The following is a 13,716-nucleotide window of genomic DNA, read 5'->3' as shown; positions in this document are numbered from 1 at the left end:
GCCCAGGAACAGCACTCCCCCTGGTCTACACGGGGGAAACTCAGGGATGTAGGGATGCGGAACAGACACCAAAGGTAAAAATGGATCTCCAGAAAACTCATTGATAACATTTGGCCACTTTATAAGCCAGGTAATTCCAACATTTAAAAAAGAGAAATGTTTCTTGTGGTATTTTGATAATCCTTCTAAGTACTTCTAAAATCAAAAGAGGAAAAAAAACAGACTTTGAGATCCAGGACTCAAGAAAGACATGGTGAAACTGTAATTCTGAAGATCACTGTTACTTTGTGTATAAAAAATAAACCTATATATACACTTGATTAGCTCATAATCATGTTGGGTGTATTTAGGTAAGTTGTAAAGGAGGCAAGAAAGGAGAAAAAAGTTGAACAATAATTTAAGAAAAGAGAATCCAAAAAACTTTATTATTATTTATCCCCCAGGCTTTAAATCTGGGTGGACAAGGGTGTTTTGGAAAATTAAAGATGGCTATAAATTTTTCAGCATTTTTCCCTTAGGAGGTGGAGGTCTAGGTCATTTCCCTTTGAGTCTAAGTGGGTTTGATAACTGCTCTGATAAAATACAGCAAAAGTGACGCTATTTGAGTTTCCCAGCCTGAGCCTTTAGCAGCAGCTTTCACTTTTTGTTTTTTTGAACAATTGCTCTTGGAGTCCTGAGCCATCACAGGAACAGGCTGACTGCCCTGCTGGAAAGATCACATAAGGAGGCCCTGAGCCCACCCTTCTAGCTGTCCTTGCCCCAAGGCACTGGGCATGGCAGTGCAGCTGTCTTGGATTTTCCAGGCAAACCCAGCTGCCAGATGAATACCACCAAGTGTCACTAGAAGATGCCACATGAAATGGAAAAACCTTCCAGCTGAGCCTTCCCCAAATTCCTGGCCCAAAACATCATGGGATGGATGTTTATTCTAAGCCATTGTTTTCGGATAACTTTTTATGCATCAATATATGTTACTATAACAGCTTGGTTACACTATTCCCTGAGGATATTAAATTTCCTTAGATTAGATGGTAGAGTCTACAAGGAATTTTAAATTTGTAATTGATTTCTTGACTTCCAACCAGAAAAAGGTATTGAGGACATGCTACATCTTTTTTTTAAATTGAGTTTATTAGGGAACTAAGAGAGGCAGCGACAACCCAGTGACAGGAAGAAAATTCTGAAAATGTCCCTTCAAGCCAAGTGGGGGCCTGGCCTTGACCTCCCCAAAAGGACAAGAAACTGGCGGGTTAGCAACGAAATTCTGTGGTGGCCACCTTGCCAGGCCATGAGTGTCTCAGCCAGACTGCCCCTCAGCCCCCCACCAAAGATGGAGAGGAGACAAAGGCTTTTTATAGAACCAATTCCAAGGCAATGAGAGCTTTAAGGAAAGTTGGAGGTGGGGGGAACCTCAACAAAGAGTCCCAGGGGGGCGCCTGGGTGGCTCAGTTGGTTGCGCTACTGCCTTCGGCTCAGGTCATGATCCTGGAGTCCCTGGATCGAGTCCCGCATCGGGCTCCCTGCTTGGCAGGGAGTCTGCTTCTCCCTCTGACCCTCCCCCCTCTCATGTGCTCTCTCTCATTCTCTCTCTCTCAAATAAATAAAAATAAAATCTTAAAAAAAAAAAAGAGTCCCAGGGGTTTGGCTCTGAGCAACTCAAATACTTTGACAAATAGTTCTACAAAATGTTATTTAAAAGGTAAAATGCCTACTGTTTCTGAGTTCCCCAGGTCCACAACCAGTTTTTTTTTTTTAAACAAAAATTTGTATCTAACTGATGAACTACTGAATACATTGGCTTCTTGAACAACAAAGGGCTTGAATTATGCAAGTCACTTATACATGGACTTTTTCCCATACAGTACAGTACCATAAATGTATTTCCCTTTTTTTTTTTAAAGATTCTATTTATTTACTTGACAGAGAGAGACACAGCAAGAGAAGGAACACAAGCAGGGGGAGTGGGAGAGGGAGAAGCAGGCTTCCCACTGAGCAGGGAGCCCGATGCGGGACTCGATCCCAGGACCCTGGGATCATGACCTGAGCTGAAGGCAGATGCTTAACTGACTGAGCCACCCAGGTGCCCCTCCCTTTTTTTTTTTTTTTAAAGATTTTATTTACTTGAGAGAGAGGGAGGGAGCGAGCGAGTGGGGGAGGAGCAGAGAGAGAGGGACAAGCGGACTCCACACTGAGCGCAGCCCTTCCCAGGGCTCAATCCCATGACCCTGAGATCATGACCTGGGCTGAAATCAAGAGTTTGATGGTTAACCGAATGAGCCATCCAGGGGCCACCTATAAATGTATTTTCTTATGATTTTCTTTACATTTTCTTGGGGCCCCTGGCTGGCTCATTCAGTGGAGCATATGACTCTTGATCTTGGGGTCGTTCAGTTCCAGCCCAACATTAGGGGTAGATATTACCTAAAAAAAAAATCATAAAAATTTTTTTCTTTATATACAGTATATGATGCATATAACATACAGAATATGTGTTAATCAACTGTTTATATTATCAGTAAGTCTCTGGTCAACAGTAGGCTATCAGTGTTAAGTTATACTCAGATTTTTTACTGTGAAGGGGGTCAGTGCCCCAACCCCCATGTTGTTCAGGTCAACTGTACTATACTTAAAAGTATGAAAAGATCATTATGTTTACGGTGGTTGCAATGAACAATTAACCTGATCACCTTTCTCCTGCAGAACTCAAAATCAATAAAGAGAATCTTGTCAATTTCCCTGAACTTAATGCAATGTAAATAAAATAATGGTTTTAGTTTTAACTTGTTTTTGACTCTAGGATGGCTTTATTTATTTATATTACCTGCCTATCCCCTGGGCATTTGAGTTTGCTTATTCTCCCCTTAAGACTAACTTGGATCTGTTTTCCTAATGCAAATTAATACACCTCTATTTTAAAAAAAAAAAGATGCATCTTTCTTGTTTGGGGTCTTGGCTGGGGCCTATGTGTCACACATAACTTAGATAGGAACGGAAGGCCCAAGGATCCACCATGTTGTCACTAAAAAGATGCTGAACAAGTTTTTTTTGACTTGACAAATCACTGCAGCAACATTTAAAATACATTAACCATCTAGTAATATTCCTGTTTGTATTTTATACACAACTTAAGTTTTCACTAAAAAAAAAATTAAACAACAGTCCAAGCTTTTGTAAGAACTGTATTTAGGAACAACTAATAAAACATCTGGAAATCTGAAGTGGTAGACCATAGGCAGCCCTTTGAATCACTAAAATAATGTAGCTTGTTTGATGAGGCTGTTAAGGAAAAAGTAACTGGCTTGCTCTGTTGAATCTGACCAGGTTTTGAGGGACATTCTGAAGGGCCAGTTCCCATCAAAGACCACCTACACGTCTGGTATGAAGAGAGATTCTGCCTTGCCAGTCTCAGATGCTGGACACTTAAAAGTTTTTAGTGTTAGATGAGATGCTACTGTTCACAGCCTTTCCATCCATATTTATCAACTTCCCACATTCTCTCTTGAGTGACTTTTCTGATACTGAGTAAAGAATGAAATGTCCAGGAAAATTTTTACTACAATTACACTAAAAGAGTTTTTCTCCAACACAGATTCTGACACAGTGGAAAAGCTCTGTGTTCCGACTATTAGCTCTTCCACACTTGTTCAGATGGTAACACTTCTCGCTGGTGTGAAGTCTTTGGTGCTGGTTAAGAGCTGACTGCTCTCCAAGGCTTTACCATACTTGTCACTTCTATTACAGGGTCTCTCTCCAAGATGGCTTCTCTGTGATGAACTAATCCAGTGTTTGCATATTGTCCCATATCCTCCACATCTGTGAGTCAAATTCAGTGTGAACTGTCTTATCTTCACTGCAGCCTGCAATCTTGACAAAAGCTCTTCCACACTCATCACATTCATAGAGTTTCTCCTCAGTGTGTAGCTCGGATGCTGAATAAGGATGGAGCTCTGAGTGAAACTCATTCCACATTCATCACACTTACGCCATCATGGGTATCTTTCTAGTCTTCCCTGATATTTCTGGACTTATGTAATGAAAGCACTGAGGTATTAATACCTCCATCTAATCTGACAATGGGTCCCTGTTGGCATGTTATTTCTTCAGACTTCTACTTTGGAAGCATCTTCTCCATTTCAACCAAATCATCTGAAAGAGGGGACTGAACATTTCAGCATGACTCACCCACTCACACACACCTTACTCAATTACTTGCTCATTGAACAAGCACTCATTAAAAGTACATGGTAGGGGCACCTGGGTAGCTCAATTGGTTCAGCGTCTGCCTTCAGCTCAGGTCAAGATCTCAGGGTCCCGGGATCAAGCCCCATGTCGTCGGGGAGCCTGCTTCTGCCTCTCCCTCTGCCGCTCCCTCTTCCCCTCCCCCTGCTTGTGCTCTCTCAATCTTGCTCTCTCTCAAATAAATAAATAAAATCTTAAAAAAAAAAAAGTACATGCTAAAGGAAACAAAATGTCTTATGTAACATAGGTGTGTACTGAGTTTATGACTTAAATTATACTGTGTTATTTTTAAAAGCAAGGGATATGTATGTATACATGTGCTTATGATAAATAAATAATAAAAGGATAAATCACAAAAGTAAAGAGCAAGATAGGATTATCTATGGGGAAGAGAGGGAACAGAAGGATGGAACAGGAAGAGAACTTCCTTGAAAATATTTTACAGATTTCATATGTAAAACTTTATATAATTTAAAAAAATAAACATTTTAAATATAAAATAAAATAAAAAATCACTCCCTAAACTTGAACAAGTAATGAAACAAACTGAATTTAAATGTGTACCTGTTGGGGCACCTGGGTGGCTCAGTTGTTAGGCGTCTGCCTTCGGCTTGGGTCGTGGTCCCAGGGTCCTGGGATTGAGCCCTGCATCGGGCTCCCTGCCCTGCGGGAAGCCTGCTTCTCCCTCTCCCACTCCCCCTGCTTGTGTTCCCTCTCTCACTGTGTCTCTCTCTGTCAAATAAATAAATAAACCTTAAAAGAAAAAAAAAGAACTATAAATGTGTACCTGTTGGTAGCATAAGCACACACAAGAGGAATTATTTCTAATCTCAAAGATCTATAACTTAAGGACAAAAAGAATGGGAAAACACAGGCACAACCATGAAGCTGTTTATAATAATCATACTTGTTGATGGTGGTGCTAATATTTTTATTGAGGCTATTGTGTATATATTGTGGGATAAAGCAAATGAGTATTTGGTACTCTATTATTCCTGGTGTCTCTGAGAATTCTCCAAAAGGAGATACAGATGAAAGACAGATTAAGACCCTGAAATACTGAATTTGAATTGGAACTATCAATATGAATTCACAATACATAGCTTATCTTAAATTTTTCCTAGCTTTGAGCACTGACAAGGCCTAGGAGCAATGTCCAATAAAGCCGTGAACACTCCTAGTACCTTATTTTTGGTCTTCAAATACCGTTTCCCACTAAACAGAATCAAGGGGCCTTGGAAAAATGACTGATCCCAGGAGTGGGAAGGAATTAGAAGATGAGTCTGTACCTCTTGTTATACCAGACAGCAAGAAAGCTATTAAAATGCCTAGACTCATGTCATAAATAGAGGAGTCAAACTCAACAGGCTCCTACTGCCCAAAGATGAGACAAATGAGCTTCAATAAGGGTAGTTAAGTACAATGGATTGAAAAATATAGGTTTAAATCCACGAGTTCTAAATGATACCATTATTAATAATAACAACTGGCCACCGTTTTAGAGAATGACAGCAAAATGAATTCATCATTTTGAAACTGATTTTTAAAAATAGGTAGTGGGAGGGCAACCTGGGTGGCTCAGTCAGTTAAGCCTCTGCCTTCAGCTCAGGTCATGATCCCAGGGTCCTGGGATCGAGTCCCACATTGGGCTCTCTGCTCAGTGGGGAGTCTGCTCCTCCCTTTCCCTCAGCCCCTCCACCCCGCTTGTGTGCTTTGTCAAATAAATAAAATCTTTAAAAAAAAAAAAAGGTAGTGGGGAGGGAGTTAATCAATTACCTTGCTTCTTCTATAAGAACCACTGGGTAACCAAGTAGGAAGATGGGAAGTATCTCTTTATATAAATATTCTAGCTTTGTTAAATGAAGGATGACAGAATAAGAATACCGACATTCTGGAACCACTAATAGATTCATGGATGTAGGTACTGAGGATCGAGAGCTGCTAACATCACAAAAAAAGAGACAACCAGATGTTGTAAATTCCTGATAGAACACACCACCTTGCCAAGTTAAACTTACCTTGTTCCCAAACCTTAAACTTGATTTTGATCAAGCCCCCAGTTTACTGCAAATTATAGAAAATGGAGAGGACAACAGAAGACATTATACTACAGAACCAGATGCAGATGGCAAAGTCCTCACTATGGGACTCTGAGAAACAGCCTGGTGTGTTTAGTTTTTTTTTTTTAATTATTTAAAGTAATCTCTACCCAAAAGGTGTGGCTCGAACTCATGACCCTGAGATCGAGTCGCAGGCTCCTCTGACTGAGCCAGCTGGGTGCCCCCAACCTGATGTTTTGTTTTTTAAAGATTTTATTTATTTATTTGGCAGAGAGAGATACAGCAAGAGAGGGAACACAACAAACAGGGGGAGAGGGAGAGGGAGAAGCAGGCTTCCCGCTGAGCAGGGAGCCCGATGCGGGGCTTGATCCCAGGACCCCGGGATCATGACCTGAGCCAAAGGCAGACGCTTAATGACTGAGCCATCCAGGCACCCCTTGTTTTGTTTTGAAGATTTTTAATTTATTCACTTGAGAGAGAGAGACAGAAAGAGCACAAGCAGGGGGAGCAGCAGAGGGAGAGGGAGAGCAGACTCCTTGCCAAGCTTGGAGCCCAACGGGGCTCTATCCCAGGACCTGGAGATCACGACCTGAGCCAAAGGCAGATGCTCAACCATCTGAGCCACCCCGGCGCCCCCCAGCCTGATGTTTTTAGTTAATTGCAAGTGGGGAGATAAAAAGGAAGAGGGATCTATATATTAAGAGAAACTTAAGAGATATCAATGGATCAAAATGTGTTTTCTTCTTGGGATCCCAATTCAAACAAGCTAAAACAAAAGAAATTTAAAAATTCATAACATCTTTGAGACAACTGGAAATTTGGTACAATTTTTTTAGGTGTGATAATACTATTATGGTTACATTAAAGAAATTCCTGTCTTCTAGTCATGCCTCTAAGAATTCATCTTTTGAGCTACATATTGAAATATTTACATTTGAAAGATTATATCTGAGATATACTTCAAAATTATATGGAAAAAAATAACATGGAAATGAGTAGTTATAAATGAGACAAGATAGTCATGATTTGATAATGTTGAAACTGGGTGGCAGGTTCATGGAGATTCATTATACAGTTCTTTTATATAGATTTGTACTTTTTCAGAATAAAAAGTAAAAAAAGATAAGTTTGTGGCTTTCAGTTGGTAGTATGTAAAAAAAAGAAAAAAGAAAAAAGAAGCAACTTACAAACCCTCCTAGTTAAAAGATAGCTTTTTCTGTAGGAACCGCCAGGTTGAGAGAAGCATGGCCCTCTCCTCTCCACCCCCATGGTGTGTGCTCGTCCACTGATATCCATGTACTCTGAAAAGGGGGAGTCATCTGGCAAAAATGTGACTTTGCTTACTGTGTTCAAGGCTCCCATTCGACCTGATATTGTGAACTCTGTTCACACCAACTTGTGCAAAAACAAGAGATGACTCTATGCTGTCAGTGAATTAGCAGGTCATCAAACCAGTGCTGAGTTTTGGGGTACTGGCCAAGCCGTGGCTCGAATTCCCAGGGTACAAGATGATGGGACTTGCCGTTGTGGCCAGGGTGCTTTTGCAAATATGTGTCATGGGGACTGCACATTTGCACCAACCAAAACAACACAGAAGCGATATTCCCTCTGCTCTGCCCTGGCTGCATGAGCCTTTCCAATGCTGGCCATGTCTACAGATCATCGCACTGAGGGACTTCCTGAACTTCCTTTGTTGATTGAAGATAAAGTTAGTTGAGGTCTTAAGAAATTTAAAGCCTGGGGCGCCTGGGTGGCTCAGTCGGTTAAGCAGCCGACTCTTGATCTGGGCTCAGGGCATGATCTCAGGGTCCTAGGATGAAGCCCTGTGTCGGGCTCTGCGCTCGGCGGGGAGTCTGCTTGAAGATTCTCTCCCTCTGCCCATCCACCCCCCACCCCCACTCTCCGTCTGTCTCTCAAACAAATCTTAAAAAAAAAAAAAAGAAAGAAACTTAAAGTCGGGAATCCACTGAAAAACCTGATAATCACATTGAAGCTAAACCTGTATGCAAAGATCATGTGCTAGAAGACCATTCTTCACCAGGCCAAGAATCACAAGCTCCGGATGGATAAGGCGGCAGCAGCCTTAGAAGCCAAATCAGATGAGAAGGTGGTTCCAGGCAAGAAGCCCATGGTATGGAAGAAAGGAAATAAGGCTACTCGTGTTCAGAAGCAGAAGAAACCTTTGGTGGGAAAAAAGGCCACAGATACCCAGAAGCCAGCAGCTGAGAAGAAGCCTGTAGGAAAGAAACCCACCACAGAAGACAAGAAGTCTGCTGCGTAAGCTTGAAATTTGTTTGTTCCATAAAGGTTGAATCATTTTGGACAGCTGATTTTGAATAAAGACCTGAATAAAGGTAAAAAAAAAGTAATTTGATAGCCATACAATGAAACCTGTATCAGCTATATGTATGCATTACATGTAACTCTTGGAAATGAGTCCAGAACGTAATATGAAATTTAAGAGTAGTGGCAGTTGATATGTTCAGTATGATTATATTTGGGCATACATAAAAATTGTAAATTTTGTTTCCTATACTAATTTTTTAAAAATGCACGTTTAAAATTTTCTCTATTGCACGTGGCTTTTGAATCATCTTCCATTGGCTTCAATGTAGAAGAATGTTTTCCTGCCTTTGGGTAAGAGGTCAGGGTCACGGAAGTTCTGAACCATTCAATAGGAGCAGGATTTTCAACAGTTTTAGTGCAAAGAAGTGAAAGAAGAATCACAAGGTTAAAATGATGTGCTTAGAGGAACAGGTTAAAGGTGGAACAAAAGATCAAGGAAAGGTAGGCAAAAATTTTAGTGATGAGGTTCATTTGGAAAAACACAAGAAGACATTTCCTATCTTTTCCCCTGGTGGAATCTCCTCACCTTTCTCCTGAACAGAGGCAGCTCCCAAGGTTCAGAATTGAGCTAACCCGTTCTGGCTGAAGCTGGACCCCCAGTGAGTCCTCTGCTGCTGCCATATAAAGCTGTCTGCCCCTGGGACCCTTCCTGTCCCTGTAGGAGGACGAGGATCCAGGGACAATGAGATAAATTTGACCAGGGTGATATATGCGGAGAGTTCTAGAGCTTCGATCCCAATATTAATGGCGAACATAGAAAAGCTGGACAGAAAGCAGAGTTTCCCTTGACCTGCGAGGACAGGGATTAAAGGATAGGGAGGGGAACGCAACTCTGGCCAGTGCATCTCGGCCATTTCCCTCACTACATGTGAGAGGAGATCTCAACTCTCTTACCTCTCTCTGGACAGAATACCTGCCTTCTGATGATGGATCATTTCTTCCTTATCTCACCTTTCCTCGGGGATTATCTAGCTTCCTCGACAAGCCCTCCCAGTCCAGGAACCGCGTCCTTCCTATACTCTGGGCTGCTCCCGCACCCGGGCCTGCAGCTCCTCGGGCAGGATGGTCAGGAACACTCTGGCACCAGCAGCTCCACGATCTGCTCCTTGCTGGCGTCTCCGGCCGCAGCCACCGACGGCAGAGCGCCTGGAGCTGGACTTCTGAGGCCCAAGGGAGTCCTCCCAGCAGAACTGCCTTAAGTTTTGTCTGAAGAACTCCTGTCAGAAGCACCATTTCTGTGCAGGCTAGATTCTATAACTAGTTGACATCCTTCTGTTCTGCAGCCCGAAAGGGCTGGACTGAATCCATTCCTGGGCAGAACAGCTCAGAAGACTGGCTCACTACAACAGTAGGGGGAGCTTAAGGCTCATGATAATATGTAACGCATCACTGTTAACAGAGATCAACTCCAAACTAGAAACATATTTAGTCAGAGTGAATCGCTGTCATCAGGCCAATGATTTGAAGGTAAAGATGCTCTGTAAAAGATAAAACAAGCACAAGATGTCATTAGACTAATGTCAAAAAATTAAGACAATTCAGTCACTTTAGGATTAAAGAACAATACTAGTGGCTTTTAGATCTAGAAACTTCAGTGACATATTCAGATAATGTGAAATATTCAGATAATGAAGAAAATGCAAACAACTTTGCCTGCTTAAATTGCATGTCACAGATTTAGTCAGTTATATTTACAAATCAACTGCTAGATACTTTCAAAGGCATCTTTAGTTTCAGAAAAGAAGAGTGTGCGTGTCAGTCAAATGTGTCCCACATTTGAGTCAGGGGGCCCAAGTCAATTAACCAAGGCCTGCTTTGTACACAAACCCAGTGAGTATTTTTCAGTCCTTTGCTTACCAGATGCCCCTGCAGCACCTAACACTGCTGGCCACTCCCAGTCTTATAAGAACTACAATCCTCTGGCTGTTTTCCATGAGTTGGTTTCTGTAAAGTGCTTAGACCAATGCCTGGCACTCAGGAAGTACTATATAAGGGCTTGTCAAAGAGCTCATTCTTAAGTCTACATTATGGCTCTTCTTCAGCTTGCCACGAAATGTCTGGTTACCCTAAGTTGAGACCCAGCCTTCTTCTCATTCCACATTCATTCTGGGCAACCTTGTCCATTCAGTAGCATGAGACCTGAGATGCTGTCACCTAAGAACTCCTAAATCTGATTCTCTTACCCCAGTCTTGCTTTGGAGCTCCAGACCATTATAGCCCAATAGTGTATCTCAACACCACCAAAAATTAACTCCTCATTTTCCCCTCATAATCAATGCCTCCTCCAGAATTACCCATTTCTTATTTTTAACTCATTTCTTTTAAAATGGCACATTTGTGGGGCAGTCAGTTGAGCATCCAACTCTTGATCTCAGGTCAGGTCTTTTTCTTTTCTTTTTTTAGATTTTATTCATTTATTTGAGAGAGAGCACATGAGAGGGGGGAGGGTTGGGAGGGTCAGAGGGAGCCCGATGCGGGGCTCGATCCCGGGACCCTGGGATTATGACCTGAGCCAAAATCAAGAGTCAGACCCTCAAAGTCTCAACCAGCTGAGCCACGCAGGGGCCCCGCCCTGACTGTATTTTTTAAAAAAGCTTGTAGTACTTAGTATATGCCACGCAGTGTGCTCAGCACTTTCTAATCTTTAGTCCTCAAGTCTAGTTAAATCTACCTTTTCCACATAATTCCATCCCACACTCCTCATTTCCACAGCCACCACTTTATTCACCAACTTACAGTATTGGTTCTTTCTCTGACAGCTGCACGTCTCTTCTCTCTTGCTCCCACTCTCGCCCCCTTCCAACTCATTTACCACACTGCTTCTGGAATATTTCTAGAAGCTAGTAGGATGACAGATATCCCCCCTCTGTAGAGCAGCCCTTCCCGTCTACCGTGCGATGCCACAGTTCACTGGGTGCGGGCATGCTGATGAACTCAGCGACCGAGGCGGCCAAGCAGGGCTGGGGGAGCCGAAGCCCCTGGCCGGGTCTCTTCTGCAAGGCAGCGTGCATACATTGTTTATGAGCTTACGTTAAAAGTGGAGAAGCACACCGCCCTTCCACGTCTGAGTTCCCTGGAACAGTCCAGGAACTGCGCACTCTTCCTCTTCGCCCCAGCTGCCCACCCGCACGTTCCCCCCGGCGCCGGGCCCTGCGCTGTCACGCCCCCACGCCCTAGGGCCCGCCGCCTCGCTCCACCGGCTTCCCGCTGGTTCAGTCCGCTACGCCGGCTCGGCGACGGGACCCCTGACTCGCCGCCCCGCACCTGCCAAGGCCCTCGAACGGACGACGATGACTTCCTCCAGGGGCTTCGGCTCTACGGTAACCGTCCATCCGTCCGCCTCACCACACTGTAAGGTCAAGGGTGCCTCTTTCATCCGGCTCATTCCCGTTTTGCACCACGGAGACCGGCACACACACGCAGCCAATAAACGTGTACTTGATGGACGTGCTAACTCGTCGTCTTCGCCGCTTCAACTCACACGGTACTCGCTCCGCTCCGCAACAGTCTGTGCGCACCACCTCACCCCATTTTAAAGTGATAAGCCTCTCACGGCACGACGTGCAAGACCGTGGCCAGCACCACAGACCCGCGCAGGGAGCAGAAAACCACCCGCCGGCCTCCAGGCCGCGTCCAAGCGGCGGGCCACAGGGGCGCCGGATCCCGGGGACCCACGTGCGGGACAGCAGCCGAGCGCACGCGCGGAGCCCGCCCGCGGAGCGAGCGCCAGGCCCCCGCCCAACCCTGCGACGGCAGCCCGGAAGTACGTCACGACGCCCGGGCGCGCCGCCTCTCTAGGAAGCCGACAGGACCCGTCCTCTCAGTGGTGGGTCGGCTCCCACCTCCAGCCGGCCGTCGCGAGCTCGGCGGCCTGCGAACGCCTCCGGCCGGCGGTCCGCCGGCTGGGGCGCCACTCTGCCGGGGCCCCCCGCGCCCTACCCCACCGAGGACACCTGTCCGCTCTCCCGGAAGTACGCGCTGCCCTCCGTTCCCCAGGTCCCAGCCCGCAGGGTCGCTGCACACCCCGCTGGTGCAGATCCCACCGTCCACTGGGCCCCCGGGGTCAGAAGCAGTATCAGCACCGCCCTGAGCAAAGCGGCACGTGGCTGGCTCTCCACCGTCTCAAGTCTCGTCCTTTGGAGTAACGGAACCACTCGCAGATGCCCGACTGGGCTGGATCGGCAGAAAGCCAAGGGCATGCCGCGCTGGTGACACGGGGGCAGGGTCAGCTGCGGCGGGAACAGGGCTGGGGTTCCGCAGCCGGTCAAGTACGCGGGTCAGTTACGGTGACTCACGGAGGGACCGCGCGCAGGATCTGGTCCGCATTCGTCCTAGCTACTTAAGATGGCTCACCTCCTGCCTTATTCCGGCCAGTTCTCTTCCATTGCCCTCTACTTCCACTTTTCCTCCAGTTTACAAGTGAGCATCCCGCACTAGTCCAACAGTTCCTATACACGGAGACGCTCCTTAGGCTTCTGAGAGGTCCTCCATCTCGTCTGGTAAACCAGGATCTCAACAGCTTCACATTCGGTAACTAGCTATCTCAACAGCGTTTTTATTGTTGTGGTTGTTGGGGGGGATCCTTTCAAGGGGAGTGTGGTTTTTGTAGGCATACCCACCCTTTCTTACCTAATCCAATAGATGTGCTAGCAAGAATTACTTCAAATCAGGAAGGTGGTGGCTGGCCTCCTTCACAGATGTTCCACCTTAGCTTTCATGAGCACATTGTATTCTTTCTGATTCTATCTCATCTTCTATCTCCTCAGCTGGAAATGCCCAAAGTGGGAAAACCACCCATCCTGTTACGCCCCTTGTCTGAGTGTAATTATTAATACCAAGCCCTTTCATTCTCAAGTGTCCCAGATGGGGCAATAAATTATATATAGTTACTCTATGTCTGAGAACCACTGATAAGCTAGCTAAAATGCAGATTCCCAGGTCCTGCCCTCAGAAGCATTCAGCCAGTCTGGGGTAGTGCCCAGGAAACTGGAGTTCCAACAGCGCAGGTGATTCTAACATAGGTATATATTCAGAAATAGTGGCTTCATCATAGAGCAGAGACATTCGCATG

The 13,716-nt window shown here is 45.0% G+C and overlaps 1 long non-coding RNA gene across 2 annotated transcripts; it reads right to left on the bottom strand.

Annotated features, from left to right (window-relative positions):
- Window positions 1–3,161: 3,161 nt before the first annotated feature.
- Window positions 3,162–12,458, bottom strand: LOC115942230 (uncharacterized). 2 transcript variants are annotated; one of them, XR_014147350.1, is made up of 3 exons: window positions 11,382–12,458; window positions 4,804–10,123; window positions 3,162–4,146 (listed from the first exon to the last, which is right to left on the bottom strand). It is a non-coding gene; the product is annotated as an uncharacterized LOC115942230 (long non-coding RNA). The 2 variants fall into 2 exon arrangements; XR_004076843.2 differs by having other exon boundaries at window positions 9,540–10,123; window positions 11,382–12,364.
- Between the last annotated feature and the right edge of the window lie 1,258 nt (window positions 12,459–13,716).

The sequence above is a fragment of the Leptonychotes weddellii genome, chromosome 8 (assembly GCF_054177405.1).
Source record: "Leptonychotes weddellii isolate Sample4059 chromosome 8, ASM5417740v2, whole genome shotgun sequence".
Taxonomy (NCBI): domain Eukaryota; kingdom Metazoa; phylum Chordata; class Mammalia; order Carnivora; family Phocidae; genus Leptonychotes; species Leptonychotes weddellii.
Note: the sequence above shows the minus strand (reverse complement) of the source record. Positions and strands in the feature narration are given on the sequence as shown.